The sequence below is a fragment of the Xiphophorus hellerii genome, chromosome 22 (assembly GCF_003331165.1).
Source record: "Xiphophorus hellerii strain 12219 chromosome 22, Xiphophorus_hellerii-4.1, whole genome shotgun sequence".
Lineage (NCBI taxonomy): Eukaryota > Metazoa > Chordata > Actinopteri > Cyprinodontiformes > Poeciliidae > Xiphophorus > Xiphophorus hellerii.
Window position 1 is genome coordinate 18797887 of NC_045693.1, and position 8723 is coordinate 18806609.

The window sequence follows — 8723 nt, forward strand, 5'->3', positions numbered from 1 at the left end:
AATAGACCGGAAGCGACCGAGCCGCTTATCCCCGAACACAGAAGCTGATGTATATAGATCCCATTTTTGTGGTTATGAAAGAGCTAGAGGAGAAGACAGAAAACCGCTGAACCATATCGCCCCCTTCTGGCTGGCGTACACAACGCTATTCTTGCAATAAATTTGGATCTAAAACTTTTATTTCTTTTTAAATAAAACATCTTATCATGTTTCTAGAAGAGAAAGAACATATGAAATACTCCCAAACAATCATTCACAATGGAATAGTTGTGTGTTTGTCACACTGACTATGGGCTTCATGTTTTTGACCTACTTACAATGGCTATCAAATGGGTATTAATAAAAATCTTTCGATTGCAGAGAATGTCTGCCATTCATCTGGGAACCATAATTTACATTTCTCTTATCTTGAGAAATAAGCCAGAGCTTCAGTTAGAACATTTGGATATATTACCTGCTCTTTGGAAAAAACACTTCAAATGCATAATTATAATTCTGAGGTAATCCAATAATTACAAAGTGCTGCCAGGACTTAATTAGGTATAGTAGGATAATTATATATAATAACATAATTACATATTACAAAACAGATCATGTTTTCATTGTATAAGTATAGCAACAGCATGTTTGTATTTTGCTTAAAATATGAATCTTTACATTTAGAAATTTATAAACATTTGCTGATATACAATTTTGTCTCTAGATTTAAAAGTGAAAGCAATAAATCTAGTGTATGTTTTAGCTTACTTACAGATTTATAACAAAAGTTTAATTGTTTTGTCACGTAGGAGTGTTTTTCTTTTGTTTATTTTCTGTTTTATTTTCACATCAAGACTCAAATGTCTAAGTAGGTTTACCTCAGACATCACAATACAATAACTAATGGAACGTAACAAGTTTCCACATGAATAACATTCAAATAACTTTCACATTAGACTCAGCACTTTCTCTAAAGGCCTGAGTGATTTACCATGTGGCTGCTCTCCAAATGGCCTCTTTGCAATAGTCCTTTTGTCAACCTGAATGCTGATCAATTATTATGGTGTAGAAAAGCTGTTGGCAACATTAAGATACCTGCAGTTCACAACATCAGTTGTATACCACACTAAAGTTTATTGCTTCATTTTGTGAATCTGTATTTTGAGTCATAAAATTGCACCAATTATAATACCCAGCTGGTTATTCATCAAACCGAGTACTTCAGAAAAAAAAACAAACAACAAAGAACATGTTACATTAAAAATATCCTTTTGGAATTCTCATCATGAGATTCATTATTTAAATGAGTTGAACAGCTTCTAATTTCAGGATTCTGCAGTCTTGTGTTTCAAAGCGATAAGAAGGTTTTGAATTCAAGAATAAATAAACAAAATTGCTTGTTAAAATGGACACCAAGTGACAGCTTTTTGGCTGAACTCGCTAAATGTGGTATATTGCTCAGCTAGGACATTAAAAGATAAAGGATTGTGATATTCAGCAGAGACTCGCCTGGTGCTGGTTTTTAATAAGCTGCCGACTATGAGCTGCAGAGATCTCTGGCAATGTGCATTTCCACAGGGACTGCGTTGTTGTACTGACCTCCTACACTGGCTCTCCATGAACCTGCCACTGATTTGTCGTTTCTCCTTTTTTCTCTGCTCACTGACCATAAAACAGTTCACGCTTGGTTGGATTAATTCTTTTGAATGTAGGAATTTTTGTAACTGATTAAGAAAATGAAACATCCATTTACAACGTGCTCTGAATCGGTCTATGAGCTGTAAACAAAATGCAGTTTTATTTGCCAATAATATCCGTTATTTACTGTTACAAGGCTATATTTCTGCCTTTTCAGATTAAGAATACACAATTGGCCAATTGGGTTTCATTGTAAATTAGATACATATTCCGCAGGATTTTACTGTTAGGCATCTGATATCTTTTAACATAATGGCAAAGTCGTGAGTGATCTAATATATTATATAATTGTGGCAGCGACGGATGTAGGAGTTTAGAGTTTGACTGCAATTGGTGGGTTGCCCTTTCAGTGTTAATCATGTTGTAAAAACATCTTTTAAACTTTGAAGTCAAATTTCGGAATGGCTGACACTAACATTATTCTTAAATAATATTTTAATGTCTTCAAAATGAGCATGGAGATAACATGGACACAATCTGTATTATCTTCCATTATGAGGTGTATTTCTTTCTGTCTGCATTAGCAAACAGCAATCAGTTTTTTGTGTTGCTTTCGAAGTAAGAGCTTCTTCCTCTTTGAGTATATGACTCGCTTTCCAGTGGATAACACTTTCTTACAAGCTCCAATCAGCATCTTCACAAAATCCTTTGCTTTTCTTCTGGGGTTGGTGGTTTGCATCAAAACAGATTCACATCTGGGACAACCTATTTGCTTCCTAAAATATATGATGGTTGGACATATCCAGGTGCTTGGCTGGACATGTGCAAGTGTGAATATAACTGTCTAAAGAGATAAATGTGGCACCTCCAAGCCACAATCTGGGAATTATAACCAAGAATGAATCAGTTGTAGAGGTTCACAGTTATTTTCCTTAGATTTTTTTTTTTTTCTCCATGTGACATCTCACAAGCAAGACATGAATTTAAGGTATTGCCTTCCAGTACATCCACAGGTATGTGTCCATTAAAATATGTTTTAAACTATTGTCTGGGGTTTCTCAAAGTATTTGAAACCCATAATAATGGTAGTGAATTTAAACTTGAATGTAAATATCTGGTTTCAGGTGGATTAAATTTATAAGATCACATCTTTGCCTACAAGTACACTCACATTAATGCCTTCTCCTAAGGTAATACTGCAAAAGAGACAAACACAGTTGTTTTTCTGTGCTGTGCTTGTTTTATTGCAGCGCTCTGGACTTGTCAATGTGACGATAATGTCTTACATTTGATTCTCTGCTTTATTTTAGGAAGTGTTTTGAAGTAATTTCTATGACATTTCTCACCAGCTGAGCGTGAACCGCAGCTCCCACAAACCTTTTATTATTTCTTTATGACTCTTGCTCGAGATCCTGCTCTTTGACCCAACATCCACAGCTGGAAGTTTGTGTCTGTGTAGGATCGATAAAAGCTGCGATGAAAGCAGGCACTTCATAGCAACAGCTTGAAGTGCGGGCAGAAGTGCTCTCTAAATGGAAAGGTAGGAATTTAGGATGGAAAGGAGCACAGAAACCTTTTTGAACTGCAGACTCCAACTTTAGCAACCTCTATGCAGTCTCATCTGGGGCTTTTTTTGGTCTGTGTGACGCAAGCTCTGAACAGTTGCCTCTTCACCATTCATCATCTCTGCGGTTAGTTTTCAATTTCTCTCAGTTTGGAACTGCCTTCTCTCTTAACATCTTTCTTACTCTGATCTTCTAATTCTATTTTCTCAGAATAACTTATTAAAACACGTGACTTATTGCAGGTAAGCATAGGAAATGTCACAGCAATGAAGAAGGAAACGTCTGATGAATTATTAATAGCGGACATTACCTGATCATGCAGTTCACTAATTATGTAACTAATTCCATTGTCCTGACTCAGTAAAGTCCAGATCAGATTTTATGAGTACTTAAGACAGCTACATTAGAAAATGAAAACAGTGAATTGCTCTAGTTGGTGAGCATTGAGCTTCTGCACCCAGCAAGAGTAGGTCTTTGTAAATAACGGTATCTTTGCTTGTGTTTCACTTGTTAGCTCTGTCTCTCATTTAGTGAATCAGTGAAGAAATTGATTTGTTCCACAAGAAATCATTAGGTTTGTGGAACTGATTTAAATGTTCTGGAAAAGGGCTTAAATGTCAGGGTCAAAAGTGATTAACTGCCACTTCCCAAAATGAAGCCTTTTTCTAGAAACAGATAGGTCAGGGTTACCTAAGATAAATATTATGAGTACTTATCAACTAATTTAACATGTTTGTGCTTAAAATTACTTAAAAGTCAGATAAAATCATCAAAGACCTCCAGCATCTCTTTATTTAATTAAAAGAAAATGTTCACATCAGACATGATTTCTGGCTGTTGGTTTAGTAATGATGTTAAAATACAATCTTTCACTACATATACAGTAGACCCCCAGTATTCGTGGGAGTTAGCCACCTGTGAATAACTACACAATGAGTCAAAGTAAAGCAGGGTGGAAGTATGCATTAATCAGGACACACTGAAAAATACAGTCCACTCAAATCTGAAGAAAACAAAAATAAATGTAGCAGCATAAATGGTACGCTGCCACTTTAAGATCAATTTCAGCTGCTGCATATAAGCAGGTCTCTACCTGCCACAAGACTACTTGCGTCATGACGTCAACTCATTTTGCTTAGTTTGCTGAGCTGTGCTGGGTAAGCGTGGCTGTTTCTTTGTTTGTCAGCTTTTATCATAGCCATTAATGCAAGCTGGTTTGATTTGTTTAGCCTCCCTTGCTGTGCCTCCAACTCCTGGACCAATTTGTTCGGTTGTTTGCTGCCGGGAAGGTAAGCGCTAGCATGGCTAGGTAACATCCGTCTCATGTAAACGAAGCCTTTATGTAGTGTTTTGTTACAGCTGCGCTCCATAGGTGACCTTGTGGATCTGTTTATCTGGCCGTGTGGTAATTTACAGGTAAGCAGCTACCATAAGTTATAGTTTTTATCAGCAGTGTATTAATAATCTACTCTATTTTTTTAGCCTCCTGCTGAGTCCCTGACAACTATTCTATTTGGATGTACACTCGCTGCTGTTTTGCCTACGATGAATTGTTTTAAAAGATTTGTATGAACTTTCCCCCGCTGCCGGGAGCATCGATGGCACTACGAACGGGATAAAAAGCAATATTGTAGTGCTATTGTATCACTGTTTTACTCGTATTGTTTCATTTTTTTGTCTTTCTTTTAGGGACTGAGGCTTCTGTGGTGGCGGTGGTGACCCCTGGTGGCGGTGTCTTGTCTCGTGTGTTTTGTGGAACACCCCTTTTTTGTGTGTGTGTGTTTACCGTGTCTCTGTAGTGTCCAGGGTGATCCCTTTTCTTCACTAGATGTTGCCCCTTTCCTCACTACTCTCCCCCCACTGGTAAGCCTCAGTTTCCTTTGAAATTTAAACATTTTATCAACTTTATTAAAAAGGCATTCACTGTTTTAACCATTCGACTTCAGGTTATTGTTAATTTAAACAACCTATTAAAGTTTAATAAATTTTTTGTAGAATTGTCTGAATCTTGTCTCATTTCCTGTAGAACGTACCTGTGTCCTTATTATTCTATTTTCCTGGAGTTATTCCAGGTGGCGTTGTCGGTTTCCCTTATTTTAAACTTTAACATCTTACATTTGGGTTTCATAATAAAGAAAATCCACCCCAGGTTGCCACATAAATCAAAAATACAGTTTACTTTTTCTTTTTGAAGATTGCATTGGTTTTTCTAAAATCTCATATGCATTGCTCTACACATTAAAGGTATTTTGCACATGAAAGTTCAAAATTATTCATAACCCTGGAAGAGTCAGATTACAAGTAAAATTGTGTGCGTAAAATCACATTATTTTACCGTACTGTTTTACTTTACTTGTATGTTTCATCTGACTGAAAGTAAAATAAAGTTTTGCAGACATCCAGTTAGACACCCAACTTTAATCTAACAAAGTTTATGTAGGAAACTAAAGATTATATGTGTGTGCACTTGTGTGCTTTAATGCTTTTCTGATGCCTAAAACCAAAAACTTATCTTTTCTTGTTGTATGCATAATTATATATAGCTGCACACACAATTGATCAAATGTTGCACAGCATGCTTTCTCTGTTCACACAAACAACCAATCCCAATATATTGCCATGTTTGGAGTCATTTTGTTCCTCAGCTACTGGTTGTGTTAGTATGCTTGCAGGCCTAGCCAAAGGAGAACCTATTTATCAGGCTCCTTTGTATCAGGCTGCTAATCAACCTGATAACCTGCAGCTGCTCTTGCTGCCTGGCTGAGCCACCTTGTACTCTACACCAACAGCCTTTAAAATGTGCTTATTTTTCACTGTGAAGATTACAAAGTCCTTGAACAAATCCAAGAACTTTTAACACTATATAAGTCTAGAACTGCACTTTAATATGGAAGAATTTTAAAATGGAAGAAATATGAAAGGCACTATTTTATTTGGGGTATAAACCAATTTGCACCACATTGTAAAAAAAGATCATGTATGCTTTTCTTTTTTCTCTTCTGTATGGTTGCAGTTTCCTACCTGCTGGCTCCACTGTGGGAGTTTCATGCAGCCCTCCTCCCACTGTGTCACTTCATGACTGAGGCCTACAGCAAAGCTGATTTTAATAATCACTTGATGGCTCCATCAATCCCTGGAGAGGCCAAAGTTGGATTTTCTAGCATAATGTGCTAACATTCATGCAGTTTAATTTATTTAGGTTAAACACATTCACTGTAACTCTTAACTGTCCTTAGGTAGTAGTGCGTGTGTGCAATGTTGTTTATATTGTGTGACTCTGTATTAGCCTGGACATCTAGGATGAACCTCACCTCTCACCGGTTGATTGCGAAGATTTTCCAAAGGAATGGCATAGACTATGATGACTTTTATTACTCAGCATGAATCTAAAATGAAAAGAAACATGTCTACAAATTGTATTGCTTTCATTTTTTTTCTACATGTAACAACTGCAACGCAAATTTACACATACAGTAGTCATGCTCACTTCAAACACTTGAGTTTTTAAAGTTGTTTATGAAATCTAAACATGTTTCTGCACGGTCATGTTTTACTTTCTCTGGATTCTGAAATCCTTTATTTTCTGCCCTCTGACTTGCTATTGGTTATGAATCCTATGATTTGTGTTTAATTTGTCTTTAACTCTTAACATTGTACAGTTTAATAATTGCCACCACCTTTGAATGTGGAAAAAAAGGTTAAAGCAACAATCCTATTTCCTCTCTTTCAGAAGCCATTCAACTTTATTCACAAACACGGTATGTTATTTTTCTTACTTCTCTGATTGCGTCTCTGCTGGCTGACACCATGCAGAGAAATGAAAGGTCCAGGATCATATTGTGAACTGTGGCTCCTAGACTAGAAAAAGAACAATGTTGCTTTCATCACTCAAAATTCTGCACAATATTTCTTTAAGACAGTCATTGTGTTTCTTGGCAACTAGTAACCAATTGAACTTGTGAAATTTTCTTTAACAATGGCACTTTGCAGGAGCTCCTTCCCAATAGCTTGGTTATCATAGTCCTGCTCTTATTCTTGCAGTGCTCAGTCTGACATTGTAGTTATTCTTTCATTCAGCTGAATGGTAGTTTTCCATTTTGTATCACATCTTTCTGGTTTTGGTTTCAGTTTTAAAGTATTGGATTTACTTTAGCTGCACATAATTTTCTTCACATCTTCATATGCTATTGATTCATCTATTAACTTTATCAAATATGGCTGTTTCCTGAATAGTACCTAGAATACTGGAGAAGCCCTATTGTGAAATTAAATAAAGTAAAATTTAGTGTCATTTAAAGCAATGGTGTTGTGGAATTTATTGTTTTTATTTCTTTTTCTTTTTTTTGTGTGTGTGTGTGTGGGGGGGGGTGTAAAACTGTCATGGTTAATCAAGTATTTATCTTTTTCTGGTGAGTAATTTGCCTTGTATACACACATCATGCAAATGAGTACAAAAGGCACCAAGTCTTTTGTACATAAGTGCTCCTATGACAGCTTTCTTATCATTTCATCCATATTAAACAACTGTTAAAGTGTAATGTAAGATGATCAGATGTTGAAGTTTATTGTGCAAATGTGGATTGTTTGTGGATTGTTTGTGCAAATGTGGATTATTTGCATCCATATTTTGTCAGTTTCTCACCAACCAATTTGGTTTTTATTATGGCAATAAAAAACGATATAAAAAAGTAATTGGGTCGAAGATGAATGTTCTAATCACAATCGGTTTGATATGTCAGTGGAATATAAAAGGTGCAACACAAACAAACACAATTCTGTTTTACACACACATTGGTGAATCACAACAAGAGACTTTTAGATTTTTTTTTTAAACAATTTGTATTGTTGTAGAATATACACAGAACTCAGTCAGCCAAAAGCAAGTTAAGCTAGACAGAACTCCTTATTAATAGATTTTTTTCCCTATTTTGAGAGTACTGCTTGATGAGTCTAGTGTTTCATGAGAGCTCTTTGAACTAACCAATAGTCATCGGAATTGATAAAAACGTTTTTGATTTGCAAATACACGTCTTTGTTCCTTTTGTAAGTATGCATGAGTTTCTTAATGTGCCTCTTCAATGTATTGAAAGATGTTTTCATGTTGGAGCGGAAATCAATTCATAATTGAGAGTTAGTCCTTTCATGAGCACACACATCCATCATTGTCCACATGCAAGTCCCCATAGATTCATTGTCCTTGTGAAGCATGCATCGGTGCAGTTTTAAACAATATGGCAATCATCAATTCTGCATTTCCAATTTAACTATGAGAAAAAAAAAAAATCTGGGTGGCTGCATTCAACGCAGTGTGTGACATCTGGTGTCTTACACAGAAGAAGCAGCAAAACTATATGCAGATAATCAACCATCAACAGAATCTTAGGCTGACATGATTCTATTACACAGAACATGAAGCAAATAATCTAACAGTGAACAGGGAATTGAAAATTGCTTCTGTTGTTATAGAGTAGCCATAAAATATAAAACACTCAGGATAAAGCCATTCAGTTTACTATTTTCTGCAAATTCATTGACTTTGTT

General features: G+C 35.9%; 1 long non-coding RNA gene across 3 annotated transcripts; it reads left to right on the forward strand.

The window, feature by feature from the left end:
* The first annotated feature begins 4203 nt into the window (after nucleotides 1-4203).
* On the forward strand, nucleotides 4204-5188 carry LOC116712723 (uncharacterized). Of its 3 annotated transcripts, none has more exons than XR_004337640.1 (3): nucleotides 4204-4471; nucleotides 4542-4598; nucleotides 4665-5188. It is a non-coding gene; the product is annotated as an uncharacterized LOC116712723 (long non-coding RNA). The 3 variants fall into 3 exon arrangements; XR_004337641.1 differs by having other exon boundaries at nucleotides 4872-5188; XR_004337639.1 differs by having other exon boundaries at nucleotides 4204-4598.
* The last annotated feature ends 3535 nt before the right edge of the window (nucleotides 5189-8723 follow it).